The sequence below is a fragment of the Amborella trichopoda genome, chromosome 11 (assembly GCF_054954075.1).
Source record: "Amborella trichopoda isolate Santa Cruz 75 chromosome 11, AtrichopodaSantaCruz75HAP2 v2.0, whole genome shotgun sequence".
NCBI classification, from domain to species: Eukaryota; Viridiplantae; Streptophyta; class Magnoliopsida; order Amborellales; family Amborellaceae; genus Amborella; species Amborella trichopoda.
The window spans coordinates 38,406,208-38,427,309 of NC_142346.1; the positions used below are offsets into that span (position 1 = coordinate 38,406,208).

The 21,102-nt window shown below is 34.5% G+C and overlaps 1 long non-coding RNA gene across 3 annotated transcripts in view; it reads left to right on the forward strand.

Annotated features, from left to right (window-relative positions):
- Positions 1 to 21,102, forward strand: part of LOC148779897 (uncharacterized) — a 33,480-nt gene that overhangs the window by 8,456 nt on the left and 3,922 nt on the right. For all 3 annotated transcript variants that reach the window (XR_016044161.1, XR_016044162.1, XR_016044163.1), the window contains one exon: positions 1,430 to 1,503. This is a non-coding gene — a long non-coding RNA (uncharacterized LOC148779897). The remainder of the gene's footprint in view (positions 1 to 1,429; positions 1,504 to 21,102) is intronic.

The following is a 21,102-nucleotide window of genomic DNA, read 5'->3' on the forward strand; positions in this document are numbered from 1 at the left end:
CCGTTTAAGATAATACTTCTCTCAGGTGGATGTGTACTAGAAGTACTAGTTCCGTCTATACTGATATAAGTTTTTTCTTCAATTGTTTGAATATTAAACTGGGGAATTTGAATATTATATTGAGCACAACTTTCTTGTAACCAGATAAAGAATCCTTTTGTTTCTCTCTTTTTTTTTAGAAATTTCTTGTATTTTTTATGAAATAATTCTATTAATCTGGGTTGAAATGCTTGTAGATACCATTCTCTAATACCTTGGTTTTCAGGGGCTAAATAATCCTGTTTATTATATTCAATATTTACTTTTTTCTGTTTTCTTTGTATTTTATATGCTAGATATTCTTCTATGTCTATATCTTCTTCGACTTGCAAAGTTAGTATTTGAAAATCTGCTATGTTAGGGTCAAATGTATAAGTGGGTATTACTACACGATCAGCTGTCTGTTTTACTCATTGTATTTGTAAGTCTGAAGATGTTGTAGGTATTGATGGAGAAGGAAGGGTTATAACTTCTGGGGTTGTATGACAAGATTTTCTTGTAGGAATTAATGGCTTCCGAATCCTTTTCCTATTTATGTCTAAGTCATTTTTTTGAAATTTTATTTCAATATTGCCATCCTGATGTTCTATTATTTGGCTGAGAATATTATTATTAAGTATTTCTCTTGGTTGGTTTTCATTTTGGATAGACCATGTTTGTGGTAGAATAATATCTGACCGAGTAATAGTTTTTGGAATAATAGTATTAGATTTTTCTATATTGGTTTGAAATAAAATAATTTAATCATTCTTATTAGTTTGCATCATAATATTGGGACAGAGGGTATTCATAACTTTATAATATATATACGGTATACGATAGCTAGATTTTGAGATCCAGGAGTCATATTGAATCCATGGGTCTTAAGGTTTATTGTTAATATTTTCAATATATTAGGGTTTGTTAATGAAACAAAAAAATTTGGAAAACAGTTGAAATAAATGGGTCCAGTACAAAGGCTGGATTCAACCATGCCTAGGAGTGAGTCTGAAAACTTATCGTGCCTCGTATCTCTTAGACATACGAGCACTGAGTTGTTTAAACCTAAACGTGTTAAAGGTTTTATAGCTATTTGTATTAATCCAATGTGTAAATACTTATAATTATTTTCTTTATGTTTTTCAATTATTTTTCTGGATAACAGTTGGAAGTCTTCATTGTTTTGTTTCACTGATAGGCTTTCCTCAACTGTTTTAATAACATATCCAAGTTTGAATTTAAATGTTCCTTTTTGATAAATATCTTTTATCGGTACTTTGGGGATATTCCAGTTTTGTATATGATCTTCAATATCATTTATGACTATCTCTTCCTCATTTTTCACTCTTAAGGTTTGAAGTTGAGTTACTGTGTTACCTTTAAGATTCCTAATTAATTTTGCCATCTGTAGGTTGCGGATAATGACAATCTGGACGATCAAGGGTCCAGCGTGTTCCCCTAAGCGGCTCTTCTTAGCCTTGGCGGGTACTTTGCCTAGACTTCTTTCGTCTCTTGCCTTAACTCTCGGATCAACTTTCGTAGATATAAATTTAGCTAGGTTTCTACAGTAATATGGTAACTTAGACTCTTAAACAGTTTCACTGTTTGGCTCTGATACCAAATGGGGCTAGGATCTACAGTGAATTCTTTTGATAATATTTAGAGTAGGTATGTGAATACTAAGTTATTATACTTTACTAGTTCTTGTAAAATACGATAATAGTTTAAACAGAAGAGTAATATGCAAATGAATGGAATGAGAGATATATCAATAACAATCCACTGTGTGTGAATGTGATTACCGATTTTAATGCTAAATACTATTTTGAATTGCATAATCTAGGTTTATACAGACGTTTATATCATCAAAGTTTATATCATCAAACCATAATACAGAAGTTTCTTACAGACAAACTGTAAAAGCAATCTTACAAACAAAAATTGTAAAAGCAAACTTACATACCAAAACTGTAAAAGCAAACTTACTAATGCAATCTTACAAACAAACTAACACTTAACTGGAAAAGAGTTTCCAGTGCTGAGGACAGTACGAAGGAAGTGAAGGAAAATTGTAATTGCACATACTGGAAATATAAGAAGAAAGGAGAAGATAGAACCTGGGATTTAGAGTAAAATATGAGACCTGGAGAACATGAGCTATGATGTCAGGATAGCTGTTGCAGTAGATGGAGCTTAAAGATGAGCAGTAAGAAAGAAGGCAGAGTGGCAGAGCAGAGTCTGGGAGAGAGAGAGAGCAGAGCAGAGTCTGGGAGAGAGAGAGCAGAGCAGAGTCTAAGAGAGAGAAAGTAGAGCAGAGAAGAGAAGCTCCTGGACGACCTGTGGGTTTGGAGGCAGACGGTTGCCTTTTATGAGCGAAGGGAGGTGCCTTCGTCTCGTAGGTAAAGCATAAAGCAAGGAGAGAAAAGACAGGTGCCTTCGTCTCGAAGGCAAAGCAAAAGAAAAAGACAAAAGCAAAAAGACAAAGGCATATTCTTTTGATCGGGAGTGAGAACAAAATGGCATCTGAGAATAGTATCTCTTTTGTCGTCACATGTCGGTACCTTTGTCGTTTACTGTAGCTACAGTTGCTTGTTTGTCTTATATCGCAGTGGGAACAGTGGATTGTCGGTGGAATATTTGTCTTTTTTGTTGGTGATGTCGGTGAGCATATTCTTGGGCATCGTGCAGCATAGTATCAGGGTCTTTGGTTGCATTCGTCTGGATCATCCTATTCTTCTTCGAGATCAGTTTCTTCCAGTGGGAAGTATTTATTGGTACGGTCTGGTGATGATTGTACGGTCTCTTCTGATGAGACTTGCTTTCTTCCGGCTTCTGTAAAAATTTCCCTCATTTGTTGTCCAAGGGTCTCTTTGGTAGCATTAGGGTTTGCTTGCAACATGTTGCTCAAGTATGTGGGAAAATCAAAGGAGGTATTGGCAGTATTATATCCTGTTGGATTGGGATTGTGTATAGGTTTTTGTGGAGGAATTTTTTTGGAACTATGGTTGTGAGGTCCATATTGAAGATGTCCCACCATTTAATGAAAATGGTTTTGCCAAGTTTAGGAATATAAGTATGGTCAGCTGTATTATTCACAGAGCTCGAATATTCCCATTTCATAATCCATGGGAGTTGGTATAATGCAACAAAGTAAAGGTGAGGGTCTTTAGTAATATCAACATTGTTAAAGATAGCAAACTGCTCCTGGGCTTTTTGAAACGCAGGAGGTAAAATCTCAGTGGTTGATCCCCATATTAAAAACCAGTTTTTAAACCAACTTGAGAATCTTTCGAAAATTGGTAACCTAAATTGAATATACCAGCTATTAGAATGATTTGGGTTTTGATAGGAAAATACTTTATGTCATGCTTCTATGTATTCGGCATATTTATAATATTTATAAGAAAAATTAGTATTATTTAACTTTTTTCCTTGGGTGGGATTGCAACCCCACTCCTCATAAGAAACCAACTTCTTAATTTGCATTTTGGAGTATGCAATCACTCTTGTATTCAGTTGGTAATAATGGACAACAGAGATGGACCCTGTTTCCATAAGAATTGCCTCATAGTATTCACGGGTTTTGACTCCATTGGTAGGATTCAAATGGTTTATGAGATATAAGGGAGCAAGTTTAACTGGATCCATATTGGTATGGTGATCTTCTATGGTAATGTCTATGAGAAATGCTCTTTCGATAAATGAAGATCGGGGAATATTAGGCCTTTGAGTCGGCCGTGATTGAGCAGGAGTAAAGGCTGGAGTGGACGTATTAACTTTTGGATAGATGATTTGGTGAATGGGTGAAATGGAAGGTGAAAGGGTGGCCAAAGGCGGATTTTCACCTTCAATAGGTATTATTGCCAGTGGGCGTTTCTCATTGCGAGAAGAGTTGCTACGAGTGCCCATAAGAGTAGGTGGATTGGACAAAGTATTATGTTTATTAGCTGCAAAGAGCTGTAGTGCAAGTGAGAGTGGTGTTTCTTCGTCGTTGGCGTCAGTGTGGCCCCCCTGCAATAATTCACGGGTTAAAAAATCAAGAAGGGAATTGGCAGAACCGTGAAGGTGATCAATAGTAAAATCAAAGGCAGAAAGAATTGCCTGCCAGCGAGCAAATATTTGTTTAGAAATAAGATTTTGAACATCTTTTTGCAGAATATCTTTAGCAGCTTTGCAATCAGTGCGTATGAGAAAATATTGATTGAGAATATCACTTTGAAATTTTGTGACACAGTGGACAATAGTAAGTAATTCTTTTTTTACCGTGGAATAATTTTGTTGGGTTGGATTCCAGGCTTTAGAAGTATACCTGAGTAGTTGATCCTGACTATCCACTTGTTGTTTTAGGATTCATCTTAAACCCAACTCTGAAGCATCGCATTTAATAATTTTAAAAGCATTAGGCTAAGGAAGAGAAAGACAAGGGAGAGTTTTGACTTTCTGTTTAATTATTCGTACTGCGTTGGTATGAATATCTGTCCATGGTGGGGGATTCTTTTTTAATCTATCATGTAGAGGTCGTCCAAGAGCTTCTCTTCTCTGCTCTGCTCTCTCTCTCCTAGACTCTGCTCTGCTCTCTCTCTCAGACTCTACTCTGCCACTCTGCCTTCTTTCTGACTGCTCATCTTTAAGCTCCATCTACTACAACAGCTATCCTGACCTCATAGCTCATGTTCTCCAGGTCTCATATTTTACTCTAAATCCTAGGTTCTATCTTCTCCTTTCTTCTTATCTTTCCAGTATGTGCGATTGCAATTTTCCTTCACTTCCATTGTACTGTCCTCAGCACTGGAAACTCTTTTCCAGTTATTGTATTTGTAAATTGTAAGTTTGCTTTTAAAGTGTTAGTTTGTTTGTAAGATTGCGTCTGTATGTTCGCTTTTACAGTTTTTGTATGTAAGTTTGCTTTTATAGTTTTTGTTTGTAAGATTGCTTTTACAGTTTGTCTGTAAGAAACTTCTGTATTATGGTTTGATGATATAAACTTTGATGATATAAACGTTTGTATAAACCTAGATTATGCAATTCAAAATAGTATTTAGCATTAAAATCGATAATCACATTCACACACAGTGGATTGTTAGTGATATATCTCTCAGTCCATTCATTTGCATATTACTCTTCTGTTTAAACTATTATCGTATTTTACAAGAACTAGTAAAGTGTAATAGCTTATTTTACAAGAACTAGTAAAGTATATATATATATATATATATATGGATAATCTAAACTTCACAACCTTTCAAATTACAAAGGTTCAAGATAGAGAGTTGTGAAGGGTGGATTTATTAATTTTGTAGTCTATTTTTTTAAAAAAGTTCTTTTAATGAGGCAATTTTGTAAATATTACTACATGACAAAGGGTACTTTTGTCATCTCCATAAGGGGTAAAATTGAAATTTTAACTAAAGGACAAGGGCACCCTGCAAATAAAGTTCCAAGACACTGAAATTTTAACTAAAGAATGAGGGCACCCTACAAATAAAGTTTCAGGACACTAACTTCCAAAATGACATTGTACTTTTGTGAAAATTTCAAATTTGTCATTGCTTAATGGTAAAGTTACCTATTTAAATAGTTTTTTAATAAAAAAGTAATAACTATTTTGATAAATACACTCATCACAACCTTATCTAATTTGAACCTTTGTATTTTGAGGGGTTGTTAATTCTAGACAAACCCATTTTTTACTAAAAATTATTTAAATAGGTAATTTTACCATTAAACAATGACAAATTTGAAATTTTCACAAAAGTACAATGGCGTTTGGAAGTTAGTGTCCTGAAACTTTATTGGTAGAGTGTCATTGTCCTTCAGTTAAAATTTCAATTTTACTCCTTATGGAGATGACAAAAGTACCTTTTGTCTTGCAATAATATTTACAAAATTGCCCCACAAAAGTAATTTTTTTAAAAAAATAGACTACAAAATTAATAAATCCACCATTTACAACTCTCTCTATCTTGAACCTTTGTAATTTGAAAGGTTGTGAAGTTTAGAATATCCCATATCTATCTATATATATATAAAAGATAATACAAAACTCCTATAGGAGAAAATTAATAGTGATTTCACTTATCCTCATCACTATCAAAACTTTATCACACGGTCATAGTTGTCCGGTAGTGTTTCAATTTTCATTTTTTTACTAATCAGAATGATATGAAAATTGGAACGTATGTACATCTTAGTGAGGTGCACCGAATAAAAATATGAAAAAAAAATAATTCGTAAAATATAAATTAATCAAAATTCCCCTGTAAATTTTTGAGAGTATTTTGATCAATATATATTTTACGAATTGTTTTTTTCATATTTTTATTAAGTGCACCTCACTAAGATATATATACGTTCCAAATTTCAAGTAATTTGGATTTGTAGAAAAAAAAAAATGAAAGTTGAAACATTACAGGACAACTATGAACGTGCGATAAAGTTTGGACGGTGATGAGAGTAGGTAAATCACTGTTCATTTTTGCTTATAGGCGTTGGGAAGAGTATATATATATATATATATATAAGCAATGATCCAAATACAACAGTTGTATCATAGTATAATGGCAACGACAGTTCTAGAAAACCATGTTTGTGGTATTTTTAGGACTTCAAATTTTGCACACACGCTCTCGTCATCTCAATAATCAATCCCCCCCCAAAAAAAAGTTAAATTTGAACCCTAGATATGGTCAAAATGAGTCACCTCCAAAAACGAATCTAAACCATTCATTTTGTGAATTTTAAGATCTTAGCCTTTTTAAACTCGGAATCATTTTCTTTATTTTTTAACATAGTTCATCTAATGATAATAAAGCCATTTAAAAAAATTGGAAATGAAAAAATCGTTTTAAGGCCTAGATCTAAGCATCATCAAAATGAACAGCTTATGTTAATTGGGCTAAAAAAATATTTTTTAGCTTGTGTTTTCAATGTTTTTTTTTTTTTTTTGTGATGGTTCATTAGAATGAAAAAAGTGTATATTTCAAAATTTTGATCAAACAAATGGTCATAAGATGGTTTTTAAAGGTTGTTACATTATATTATTATGCTATGGTTGCATGAAATCATTGCCCTATATATATATATATATATATATATATATATATATATATATATATATATATATATATATATATATATATATATATATATATATATATATATATATATATATATATATATATATATATATATATAAGGGTACACCAAGGATAACAACTTGACTTAATCCTTTAACCATGATAAAAGGGGTTGGAAAACAATGTCCATTATTGCAGATCATAGTATTTGATAATTTATATTTAATATATAATCTACTTCCATCAACAGTGTTTAATATTTGAGTTGTTTTATCAAAGTATTTAGTAAGTACTAATCCTTCATTGAGACAGTTTAAATCTGCTTCGGAGTCTATTAAGGCTAACGATTGGAAGTCATACTCATTATTGACTACGATTTTGACTAATACAAATCATTTTTGAGTAATCACTTTATTAAGTAAATTTAAGGTATATATATATATATATATATATATATATATATATATATATATATATATATATATATATATATATATATATAGGGTGGGGTTTGCATAGAACCAATGCTCTAAACAATAAAATTAGGGCAAGAAAACTAGTTTCAATGCTGGAAATATTTGTGATAGCCTTAAAATATATTTTCATATTTAATTATAAAATTTAAAGCTTCAAATATATTGTAGATCGAGCAGATCTATGACAACTTGAAAATCTTAAAAATTGATGGTCCAAAAACACGCTACAAGATGCATTATTTCCAAAACTTGAAATCTTTTTTTTTTTTTCTCATGTAGATGCATCTTGATATCGAGATGATCAATTTACAGATATTTGGGCATCAAAACAACCTCTTCTAGTGAAATTATTGAGTTGGGCTTAAATTTGATCCTCGGCTCTATATAAACTTTTCCCGTATATATATATATATATATATATATATAATTCTCAAGTAACTAAAAAGACAAGTTTTAATAGAAGATAATCCCACAAGTAACTACAATTTTATCCTCAAATAGATATCGATCTTATGTTGTGCACAATCTTGATAATCTTGATCTAACTAGAACTCTTTAATAATTTTCTATTTAAACACATTTCTAATCAAACTCAGACTCTTATTTAATAATTTTTTAACTAAACACAATCCTAATCAAATTGGGACCCCTGACAATCAATCTTACTAATGCTTCTAACCAACTCATGCTTCTAACCAAATCAGCGATGATCTTCAACATGAACAAGTATAGAAGGTGAATATGGCCTCTGGATGAAATTGTACATTTGGCCCTGGTTGGTCCCAAGACCAGTCCATTTGTATCGTAGAGCTTTAAAAATCATAGCTGATGCATCTTAAGCCTGTCTCAAAAAGAAAATAAATAAGGGATTTGGCGTCAAAATTCCGTTGAGTAGATTGTTTGGGGACTTTCTTAGCTCCAACTCCATATTTTTCTAATTGGCTTTTAGGGTATCATTATTTTGGAGTTTTAGGTTCTCCCAAACCTCCTTGTTTGGGAATTTTTTGAGCTCTAAATCCATAATTTTTTTAACAATTCAAGAATTGAGAGCTGAGAGCGTTTAGACATGAATTTTTTGGGGCATGAAGATCCCATTTTGATAGATGATACAAACATGGACAGTTCAGATTCAATTTTTGAGATTTTAGGCCCTGCTCCAGCCCTTGTTAAACTTTTTTTTTGGGGGTGAATAGCCCCTGTTAAACTGATCTTAGAGCACACACAATTTAGAATTGGGTGAGGTTGTATAAGGTATCAAGTTTTAAAAATCAAGGTAAATTGTACCTCAAAATCTTGTTAAAAGATGCATTTTTGGTGCCAAAACTCTTTTGAAGACCTGAAAATCTACTTTTCTACCTATTATGAAATTGAAAGCTCCATAAATGGTACATCTAGCACATCTATAAACACACGAAAATTTTGACAATAGACGGTCTAGATAATGTGTTGCAAGATATATCAATTTTAATATTTAAAAATCATTTTTTCTTTAATATCCTTACATTTTGAGGTCAAGAAGAACAATTAAAGGGTTTTCTAATGATGAAAAAACCTTTTCTATAGGGGTTTTGAGGTCGACCTTACTTGTACAGTATAAGGTGGCCACCTTTTGACCTTGCTACTGTGGAAGCAACTGTACACTTGCTTCCTTCGATAAAACAACTTCGAAGAATTTCTCGATACAAAAATGCGGGATCCCCTTTAGGAATCCCAGATGAGTTTGAGATATAAAAGGGGATCCCACCCTGAGCGAATTTCTACAGTATATCACTTATTGCTCATCTCTATCGGAAGTTAATCAGACTGTCATGATTATCTAGTGGGTGTGGTTTGTATAAGGTTACAACCTTAAACAACCCAATTGAATCGCACCACCAAATTTTATCATAAAATATAATTTTGGTTTAAAATATTTTTAAGATTATCTCAAAATCTATTTTAATATTTAATTATAAACCTTTAAACTCCAAAAATAGTTAAAATCAAGTAGATTTATAAACATATGAAAATCTTGAAAATTTACCGTCTAGATAATATGTTGCAAGATGCACTATCTCTTAGGCAAAAATTTTTTTTTTTCTTTTTCTTTGTTAAAGTCATCTATCTTGATGTTGAGATGATCAATTTGAGGGTTTTTCAACATCTAAATAACTTTTTTCGATGAATTTTTTAGGTGCATCTTTAATTCTACATTTTAAGGTTATAATCTTATATAAATATTTTCCTTATCTTATTATATTTAAATTTTAATATTTTTTAAATAATTATGATTTTTTTGAAATTTGGAAATATGTTCATCTTACCATCTTCATCAAGTGGTTCAAAATATATACCACTATTTTAGTTTTAATTTTTTCTAGAAATTGGAATTAATATATATCAATATCTTAATTTAAATTTTTTCTAGAAATTAGAATTACCCGATGATATCTGATGTTTGGGATTTTTTTCTAGAAATGAGAATTACCCGATGAGATCTGATGCTTGAGATTCTATCTATATTACTATTTACTATGGCGGACATTTTATGAGGCACAACGCTAGGCCTGGCAATGGACCCAGACCCGCAAGGTATACACGACACAGGTCCGAGTATAGGTCCAAACCTTGGACCCATGGGTAGTGTCCGGGTGCTTCATTATGGACCTGAATATTCTCAGGTATGGATCCAAGTACTAGCGAACCCCTCCCGTACCCGACCCGAGACCCAAAATGTCTCACCCTTTTTGAAATCTACCTTTTTCATTTTATAGCAAACCCTTTTATATTACCTCTTTAAATCTTTCAATGTGGAATTAAAAGATTTATCCAGCCCCACCAAACAACAGCAATTTTCTCTCTCTAACCCCTCCCATCTATGGAGTTTAATTGCATTAATTAAGTGGGCAGCGACTTCTTTGATAGGTATCTCTTAAATTCCAGTGCAATATTTGTTGAAATAGAGGATAATTTATACAAATAAATACAGCGAAATAGCAGTCAATCTCCGTATTTTTGGAAGCCAAGAAGTCGCCTTTTGATCTGTCAAAAGACTCAAAATGGGTAAAAGCCAAAATGCCGATCTAACTTGACACTTCCACAATGTTTTCTGACAGGAAAACCCTAGCTCACCCCCTCTAATAGCGAAAATGGCCATTTTTCTTTGAGAATACTTGTTTCTCTCTCCAACTCCACCCCTCCCTCTCCATCTCCGTCCCATTAATCCCACGTCCAACTCCACCCCTCCCTCTCCACTCCACCCCACCGGTATGTGGGATCAATCCCATATCCAAAAGGCAAATAGAGTTACCGGACCTAAAAAGGGTAATAAAGGCCAAGAGAGGTTACCACAAAAAAAAAAAAAAAAAAAAAAAATTTGTGAAGCCCTGTAGGTCTGTGCCCCGGGTCCTTAGTATTTTTTAGGTACGGGTACTATTTTTTTGGACCCATCGGGTACAGGTACAAGTCGACAAGTAATATTTCGGATTTGGGTTCAGGTCCAGCAAGACCCAACCCGTTGCCGCCCTTCTATTTTAAGGGTTTATATATATATATATATATATATATATATACTACTTTTAATCAAATCAATTTTAATTCATAAAAAATATCACCCTATTTTGTGCTTAGATTTGTCAATGTTTTTTTGTAAAGTTTTTATTTTTACTGTTATTTTTGGTAATTCAATGGAAAAAATAGTACCTTACTTGTTTTTTCAAATAGTTTAAAAAATAGTTTTTTTTTAAGATATTAATAAGATAGTATAAGTGGAAATGAAAATCACAATATAGTACTTTTTAAAATAATTTAAAAGTTATTTTTTTCAAAAATAAAAACCACACGATAATAACTAAAGTGTGACACAAAACTTAGCATTGATGCTCTTGTGGTTAACCTTTCTAAGTCTTTTAAAAAACAAACGGTTCATGTTGATTGGCAATGGAGACAAAGAGTTATACAGTGAGAGGCAGGTGTCTCTTTCTCTTGTGGATAATGATACGATGATAGTTAAACATGAAATGACAGGGATGTGAACACTAGGCAGCAATACATCACTATGAATGAAGGACAGAAGATTTTAAGAGATTCGTGGACCCATGGGTTCACCTAGGTTTCCAAGGGATCCAGGTCACATAAAATTACTGAAAATACAGTCCATTGTGCTTTCTTTTGTTTGGACGCTGTTTCTATGCGGCTAAGCCCGCGTATGTAGAAATGTGATTATCCTAATAAATCTATTTTTAAGATGAATTTTAAGACTTATATGTAATTTTTTAACATGGAGATCAGAAATATGAATAAATAAATAAAATTTAAAACTAAAAATAATAATTCTAGAAAAAATACATTTGGACTGTTAGTTTTTATTGTTTTTAGATGGAACACCTACTTGCATCTATCTTTTAAGACGGATGCTTTACACTTTTTGGACTACATATGTAGAAATACGGTTCAAAAAAGTAATTCAAAATACGTAATTTTTCAAGCCATCCTAATAATTTTAATACCAAAATTACTTGTTGTAATAAAATTTAGAGGTGCGCCTTAATTTGATTTCTTAAGGTTACAACCTGTTGCAAACCACACCCTTACATAAAAGGTGCATAAATACAATTTTAAAAATTATTTTTTTGAATTTAAAAACCAACTTATTTCTCCTTATTTATGATCACCATGTTCAAGATTATTGGCTCTTTAAATTTTGGGTTCCACTTTATCAAGGATGAATTATAAAGGGAGAGAAAGTATATATATATATATATATTTATCGGCTGGTATACCAAAACTCCAATGAATTAGAAGAAAACATAGCACTATGCCATAAAAATATGAAAAGCTATATAAAGAGATTATTTACTTTTAACCCAAGAAAATTATAATCACTCTTATTCTTTAAATTTCATAATGGACGACTGAGTGCGTCATTAACTAGACTCAAAGTTAAAAAAAATAAAAATTTCAAATTTCGGGATCCATCCAAGTTGATATCTAATGACTAAAAGTAATTGTGACCTTCTTGATTGAAAGATAAATAGTCTTGTAGCATACGACCCTAGAAAGTATGCAATAAGATCATGCACGTTTAATACAAGAAGGTTATAATCATGACAAATGCAAAATTTTGGTATCTCATGTTATACTAATGTCAAGCTAAAAGCCCAAAAATTTTACTTATTTGAGATACATGCTTAGCTATTGGATTTCACATTTGATAATTAAGAATTTTGTGACCTTAATAGCATAGAAACTTGTAGTATAGGCACTTGATAATTAAGATTTCACATTTCACATTTGATAATTAAGATTTTTGTGACCTTAGGAGTTAGGCATAGATATATTGCCATTGCTGGATGCCTGTAACTTCTAAGCAACCCTTTTACATAAAGAAGATTTCAATTTATCAAAATACACCTACCTTTTTAATATTCAAACTCATGGTCCTATGTATTTCTTATAGATATTAGAAATTAAATAAAAAATGAGTACAATGTCAAATAGTTGTTCCCTCGCATATATTGTAATAAAATTTTTCCTTATAAAATGTATCAGCACGAGAGAGAGAGAGATCACGTTCAAATTGAATAATAATTATGGGTACAATTTCAAATAGTTGTTCCTTCGTTTGTATTTTGATAATTTTTTCCCTTAGTAATAAAATGTGTGTTTCCACAAAAGAGGGAGAGAGATAGACCTATCTACACATGGAACAGAAAATTAGGGCTTTTTATTACATTCATTTGTCTTGGGGCTTTTTATTACATTGAACATATTCGTCACATTGAAGAGAAAATTAGGGCTTTTTATTATATCCTATTCGAAATAGAATTACTGGATTTTACTATCCAACAGGGTGGTTCTCTTTCTGAAGAGCAAAAGATTGAAAGAGATAGTAAGATCAAGTCTCTCGGTGAACTCCGTAGGATTGAGGAGCTATATTTGAGACAAAGATTAAGAATCAAATAACTAAATGAGGGAGATAGAAACACAAAATTATTTCATGTCATTGCCAACTCTAGAAAAAGGCATAATGATATCTCAGAATTATCTATTCAATGGGTGGATCAGGAAGATGGGTTGGTGATGGGGAATGCGGTGGTAGCTCACTCTAAGAAAGCCTTTTCTTTTGAAGTTAGATTGATATTTTAGTTTTGGAGACTGGACGAGGCAAGGCGAGGCGAGGTTGGGGCCTTTCTTATTATCCAAATGTCAAGGTAATAGGCTCGGATAAGGTGGCTTTCTTGCTGCGTGAGGAAATGGAGGTTGGCAGAGCTCTGCATAATAGGTTCCCAAGGGTGAGGGGTAAATTGTTCTCTTTGGACCGTAGATCTCCAAAAGTTCGTAACTCCTTCGCTCAGGAGGAGGTTCATTGTATAAATCTTATTGGAATCCCGTTTCATGCTTGAAGTTTAATGATAATCCAAAAGATTGCTAACATTTGTGGTGATTAATGTGATGTAGACTAAGACTCATTTTTGTGAAAAGATCGAACTTCTATTAGACTTAAGATTTGGTGTATTAATGGTCACAAAATTCCAAAGTTTGTGTAAACTGCAGATTGGTAAACAGTCTTTCTTAATCTCTGTAAAGATTGAATAAGGTGTTTTATCTCCAAAGAAGGTGGTAGCTATTAATAAGACCATACTGCTAGGATCTAATGATAGTCCAAAAAGGGGAGAAGAACGGCATTTGGTCTCTCACAAAAAATTCCTGCAATATTGTCGGAAAGTAGCCTCCCAGCCATCGGATTTGATAAGAAAGGGAAGATGAATGGGAATAACAGAAATTGGAAACCGTTACAAAATTTAAAAAATTTGAATATCTGCAAGAGGTGGATTCCGGTGGAAAGATTTCCTGAAACGGTCTTGGGATTTTCGGATGTGCGTGTGACTTCTAAGAGAGATCTTTTACCATCATCTGAGGTAAGGACACGTGGAGGAGTTGACCTTCCCATTATGGTAAAGAACCATTCCGATGGTGTTGATCGTGCGGGCATTCCTTTAGGTAACTTCATGAACCTTTCCTTAAGACGTATGACTGTGGATGACGGTGCTAATGATGGCTTTCCGTGGGAAAATCCATCCCCGCCTTACATGGTATGTATGGAGGCAGACGTTTCTGTTAGTGAATCTTCACCATATCCTCCTTTTGGGAGGGGGGAGAAGAAGGGGTTTTTGGGCTATGTTCTATGGTTTCTATTGCTGCAAAGTTTGGTGATATCGGCTTCTTTTCGGAGAGGGTGGGGTAAATTATGGTGGTGTTGCTTATGTATTTCAAGCTCAGGATGTATCCACTGTCAGCTAAGGGAGTTGTTATAAGGGGTCAGGCAAGCCGTCCTCGGGCTCATTTCGATCCCCTCTTGTTGGTTCCACTAGCCATTGTAGTTATAGACCCTGTTGAAGAGGAAGTTCCTTTGCAGATTCATATGGATCAAGAGCAACAGGCTCAGGGGATCGCAGGAGATGTTAGTGATTTTGATCCCACTTCTACGGTATTGGAGGGTGTTGTTAGGGAGATTTTGGCTATGGTGGCCCAGCCGGTACCCTCAAATCTTTTACTTTCATATTTCTCTATTAATGAAAGTGACGACTCCATGGTAGCTGACCACCTGCGCACAGGGGCAATTCTTTGAACACCTCAAAGAACGAACATAAGGAAGCAAAGCTTGAGGAGGTGGACAAGTTGGAAATAAATAGCGGAATGGTGACGAATATGTTCGATGATATGGGGGCCGATTTCAATGTCCCTATAGCTGTTGTGCTGGATGAGATGAAAGTTAAAAAGAGAGAAGAAAAAGCTAAGGCTGCCTTGGAGGTAGCTCATAAATGTAAAGTAAAGATGAAGCAAACCTCAATTAAGAATGCCGAGAAGAAGAAGAAAGAAGGAATAAAGCCATCAAGGTCCTCTGCGCGTATTGCAGCATTATTTAGATTCTTTGACGGGTGTCAATCGTAAGCAATTCAGATGGAAGAACCGGATGTGGTAGAACTCAGTAGTGAGACCACTACTTCTGAAGCCACCATCTCGAAAGACGAGGATGCGGCTCTACATTAAGCTCTTATACTTGAGGAAGCCTATTTTGGACCTTATGTCGATGGTCTAGGCTCTTCTTCTTGCCCACCCCTTTAAATGAATATAATTTCTTGGAATATTAGGGGTTTGGGAGATCCTAGGAGAAAAATGGATGCCTGGTTTTTTGTAGTTAAATATAAACATGTTGTTTTGATGCTTCAGGAAACCAAATTGCCAAGGCGCACTGTTGTAGGCTTCAGGGGTATTTAGGGTCATGAAGCGGTTCACTTTGTGGGTGTTGATTTTATGGGAGCTTATGGCATTCTGTAGAATTTGTGGGACCCTCAGGTTTTGCAAACTTTATGTTCCATTATTAGGGATATAATTGTGTTAGTAGGTTTTCATGGTCCGGCAGTTGATTTTTCTTGGGGTTTGCTAAATTACTATAGTCCTAATTGAAGTTCTTTTAAAGAGTTGTTTATTAATCATCTCTCTGATGTTTTGAACGGCTGTGTTTATCCTATTTGTCTTGAGGGATTTTAATTTGTTATGTTGGCTAGAAGATATTTCTTCTGGGACGTCATTGAATGAGGTCATGTGTATGTTCAATAACTTTATTCAGAATCATGTTGTGATGGATTTACCAATTGGTGGAACTGTTTATACATGGTCGAACAATAGCACTTCCATTCTCCGAATGTCTAAAATCGAGAGATTTTTTGTTTCGAGGGAGTGGTTGGAGGCTTTTCTGTTAGCCTCAATGCGAGCCCTTCCTCGGTTTACTTCGAATCATACCCCATTATTATTTTCTAACAAGGTTCTGGCTTTGGGTCCCATGCCTTTTCATTTGGAGATAGGGTGGTTGGAAGATAGAGAAGTGGTTGACCTTGTCATGAGTACTTGGAAAAACTCTATTGTTTTGGGTTCTGTAGACTTTCAGTTACATAAGAAGCTGATTAGCAATAAGCATAAGCTAATTGTATGGAAAAAGGAAAATAGATTCTAGGTTCAATGGAAGATTAGCAATAAGCATAAGCTAATTGTATGGAAAAAGGAAAATAGATTCTAGGTTCAATGGAAGATAGATGAAATTCTATATGAAATCGAATTGTAGGATTTTACTATCCAATAGGGAGGTTCTCTTTCTGAGGAGCAAAAGATTGAAAGAGATAGTTAGATTAAGTCTCACAGTGAAAACTCCATAGGATTGAGGAGGTATATTGGAGACAAAGATAAAAAATCAAATAGCTAAAGGAGGGAGATAGAAACATAAAATTCTTTTATGTCATTGCTAGCTCTAGAAGAAAGCAGAATGATATCTCGAAGTTATCTATTCTAAGGGTTGATCAGGAAGATGGATGGCGATGGGGAATGCAGTGGTAGGTCACTTTAAAAAAGATTTTTTTTTTTAAAGTTAGATTTTTACCCAAGCTAGATCGAGTGCCTTTCTCTTCACTTTCTCCTCCTGTCATTGAGAAGTTAGAGAGGGATCTGACAATGAAGGAGCTTAAAAGTACAGTTTTTGCGTTGCAGGGGATAAAGCCCCAAAGATCAAATGGTTTCCCTTTGGTCTTCTTCTAAAAAAACACTATTGCTAATTTGTTTGACATTAGACCGATAAGCTTGCTTACGAGCATGTACAAAACAGTGGCAAAGGCTTCGGCTGAAAGATTGAAAGTGGTACTGCCTCATATTATATGTGGACAACAATCTACCTTTATTCGGAATAGGCTTATTATAGATAGTGCTTTGGTGGCCTAGGAGTGCATTCACTCTAGGTGCTTAAGTCAGATACCGGGGGTTATCATCAAGCTCGATATGGAGAAGGCATATGACATAGTTGAATGGGGTGTTCTTTTGGAGATCATGAGAAGGATGGGTTTTGGGGAGAGATGGCGAAATTGGATCTTCAGTTGTTTATCTTCAGCAGACTTCTCAGTGCTACTTAAGGGTAGCCCTACTAGTTTTTTTAAAGCATCGAGGGGGATTAAGATAGGGATATCCCTTATCTCTTTTCTTGTTCATTCTATATGCTGAGTGTTTTAGTTTGATGGTTAGGAATGTGGTTGATTGAGGTAACTTCTCTTGGTTTGAAATTCATAGCAATGGCCTCAATGTGTCGCATCTCTAATATGCTTAAGAAACTCTCATTTTCTGTGAGGCAGAGGTGGAGCAGGTCTAGAATGTTGCTACTTTTTAGATGTGTTGTAAAGTTGTGATGGGTCTGAAGGTCAATCTAAGGAAGACATCGATGATATATATACATTGTGATGGGGAAGCCCTCTTGGATCTGGCAGCGGTTTTTAATTGTAGAACGCAATCATTTCCAATCACTTATTTAGGTCTGCCTATTTCGGATAGGAGTCTACCCATCTCGGTAAGGGATAACGTATTACAACAAGTTTAAGTAAAGCTGGACTTGTGGAAGTATATGTACTTATCATCATGAGGTAGGGTTACCCTTCACAGTCGTGCCTATCGAACCTTCCTATTTACCAAATGTCCAGTTATCAAATCCCTACAGTTATAGCAAAGAAGCTAGAAAAGATGATGTGTGACTTCCTGTTGGGATCTGCTGAAGATGCTAGAAAGTATCATTTAGTTAAAGTGGGGTCATGTTTGTACACCTAAAAGTGAAGGAGGGTTGGGCTTTCGTAAGTTAAAATTGATCAATCAAGTTCTCTTATACAAATGGTGGTGGCGTAACTTCACTTTGACGGACTATCCTTGGTTTAAATTTTAAAGGCAAAGTGTGGGTTGGAGAGTTAAGGAATATGGATTCGCAGTAGGAGAGGTTCTAGTGCTTCTAATGTTTGGAGAGCTATTACCTTTCCAGGCCTTTCCTCTCTGGAAACCTTAAATGGTTAGTTAGCAATGGGGAACGTATTTCATTTTGGCATCATAGGTGGCTGGAGGAGTATCCTTTAAGGTTAAGCTATCTAGATGTTTTCCAAAGGGTAACGGATCAACATGCAAAAGTAGGTGATATATTCCAAGGGAGCGGTGATAACATTTGTGTGGAATGTGGCCTTAACTTATGATCGAATTAATGGGACAACCTATGACCAGTTATGTGTTTTTTAAGAATCTTTGGATAAGGTCTATGTTCTATCAAATCTGGAAGATAATTTAATTTGAGATTTGGAGATCGATGGGATTTACTCAGTAAAATCTTGTTACCGACTTTAATTCCACAACATGTGGCACTGGTCTTTGTCTCAAATGTCTAAAGTATGGAAGTGGCCCATCCCACACAAAATTTAGTTTTTCCTATGGTTAGCCTCTCAAAACAAAATTCTTATTATCGCCAATTTGGTTAATAGGGGTAAGATTTTGCCTAATGTCTGTTTGTTATGTTAGGAAGATGTAGAATTTGTCTCTCATGTGCTTCTTTATTGTTCCTTTGCTTCTTGGATTTGGGGCCACCTGGTCCTTATTTTTTAGTTTCATTTGACCATGGCTCAAGAAGATGTGTTACAGGTCATCTCTGGACTGTGAATACTGCACTTACTCAAAGTGTGCAAAGTAATATATAAGATTTTGATAGGTGTAGTGGTATGGGACATTTGGAAAGAAAGGAACGGTCATACTTTTGAAGGGGTAAGTCAATCGAGTGAGAGAGTTATGGAGGCTATTTTTCATTCATTATGGTTGATCCTAGCAATAACAAAGGAAAGAAAGGGGGTTTTAGAAATTGATGTAAGGCTGAATCTTCATAATCTAATGGCAATGAATGTCGTGAAAAATTGGCCCATTAGTTTTTGGTCTCCTATGATGCAGAGTTCTTTCAAACTTAATTTTGATGGTAGTTCGTTAAGGAATCTAGTGCCTGCAAGCATTGGGGTGTTTGTAGGGATTGAAGAGGGAATGTTTTGTTTAGCTATGTTGGATCAGCGGGGATAGCTTTGGCCAACCACACTGAGATGCTTGCTCTTTTGCAAGGTCTAAAAATTGTCAAGAGCAGGAACTTGACTGGATGATGCTTGGTGGAAGGGGATTCCCTAAATACTTTCTAATGGTATATGAAAGGAGACGCATATTCCTTGGAAATTAGCTTTCATTTGATCGCAGATCGTAGATCTTGCTGACTTGTTGTCTATTTCCTTTAATCATGTTTTTAAGGAAGCTAATTCCTTAGCTGATTATTTGGCTAAGGTGGGCTCTTCTTTGCCAGCTCTTACTATTTTTTATGATGTAATACCCTTTGGGTAGTTTTATCAATAAAATTTCTTAACTGATTAAAAAAAAATTTAATTAGGGCTTTTTATTTCGAGGGAAAGTATTTTTAAAGGGATTTTTTAGAATGATATAATTTTCTACATGCTAAAGAGAAAATTATGGCTTTTTATTCCTTAAAGAAGTCAAATTTTCTCTTGTAACATTTGAGGGTATCCTTTTCATTTCTCATTTCAATTAGATATCTTTTGAATAAAAAAATTATAAAATACCTAAATTATCCTCATTCGGTATTTGGAACACATAATAATCATGGGTATATTTGTAATTTGAGCCTTAATATGCATCATTCGAATGACATATATACCCCTATTTGTTTTCTTTTGGGCAAGTCAGTGGGGGAGAAGGTCCCCTACCCGAAATTTTCATTACTGGAAAAAAGAACACATTATTTTACAATCCTAAAATAGGGTAGCTGTGCCAAGTCATGTAATAATAAAAGAAAAAGATAGTATGGCAGTCGACGATGCCAAATTGTTGGACTTGTATTAGCCAATGCCCTATGCTCTCTTAACTAGGGCATCCGCTGCCATGTTCACCTTTTGAAATACATGAGCAATAGACTACATATGGGGCAAGAGCTTTGAACGACAGTTGTCAACTAACGTTCTTAATTTCCATGGGACACTGCAACGATTTTGAATAACATCTACTAACATATATGAATCACTTTCTATTTGCTTCGGGAAGCAGCCCATCTGAATAACTAAGAGAGTACCTTCCCCAAGAGCCTAAAGTTCTGCGTATTTATTTGACGCAACTTCAAAGTGTTTAGCGAACTTTGTCACAAATCCACCATTGTTGTCTCTTATGACCCCACCCCCTCCTGCCAAGCCATGATTATGCAAGGACGCACCATTAATATCTGCTTATAACACTGAGCCTCTGGAAATTACCATGCGAGTGGGATTCGAGGATTTTGGCTTTTGTTGACTCCAGTTAATTTGTAAATTCTTAATAACTGCCTTTTCTGACAAATGGAATGCCCATTTTTTAACTTCTGCTAGAGCAGTGAAACAAGAGGTGACATAGATTGTCCTCGATGTTTCTACAAAATGGGCAGATAATAGTTATGTGAGTACCTCACTGCTGAAATATGGATGAATTCGGTAACTAATTATGCATAGCTAACCATGAAAACCACTTAACCCATGGATGACATTTCAACAACCAAAGAGCACGAAATAAGAGTTGAGGTGAGCATTTGTACCAAATGAAATTCTATGCTGATTTGATTGAGAAAGTTTCATTGGCAATATGAATCCATACCAATTAATCACCTTTATGCTGCAAGGGAAGTGTATATT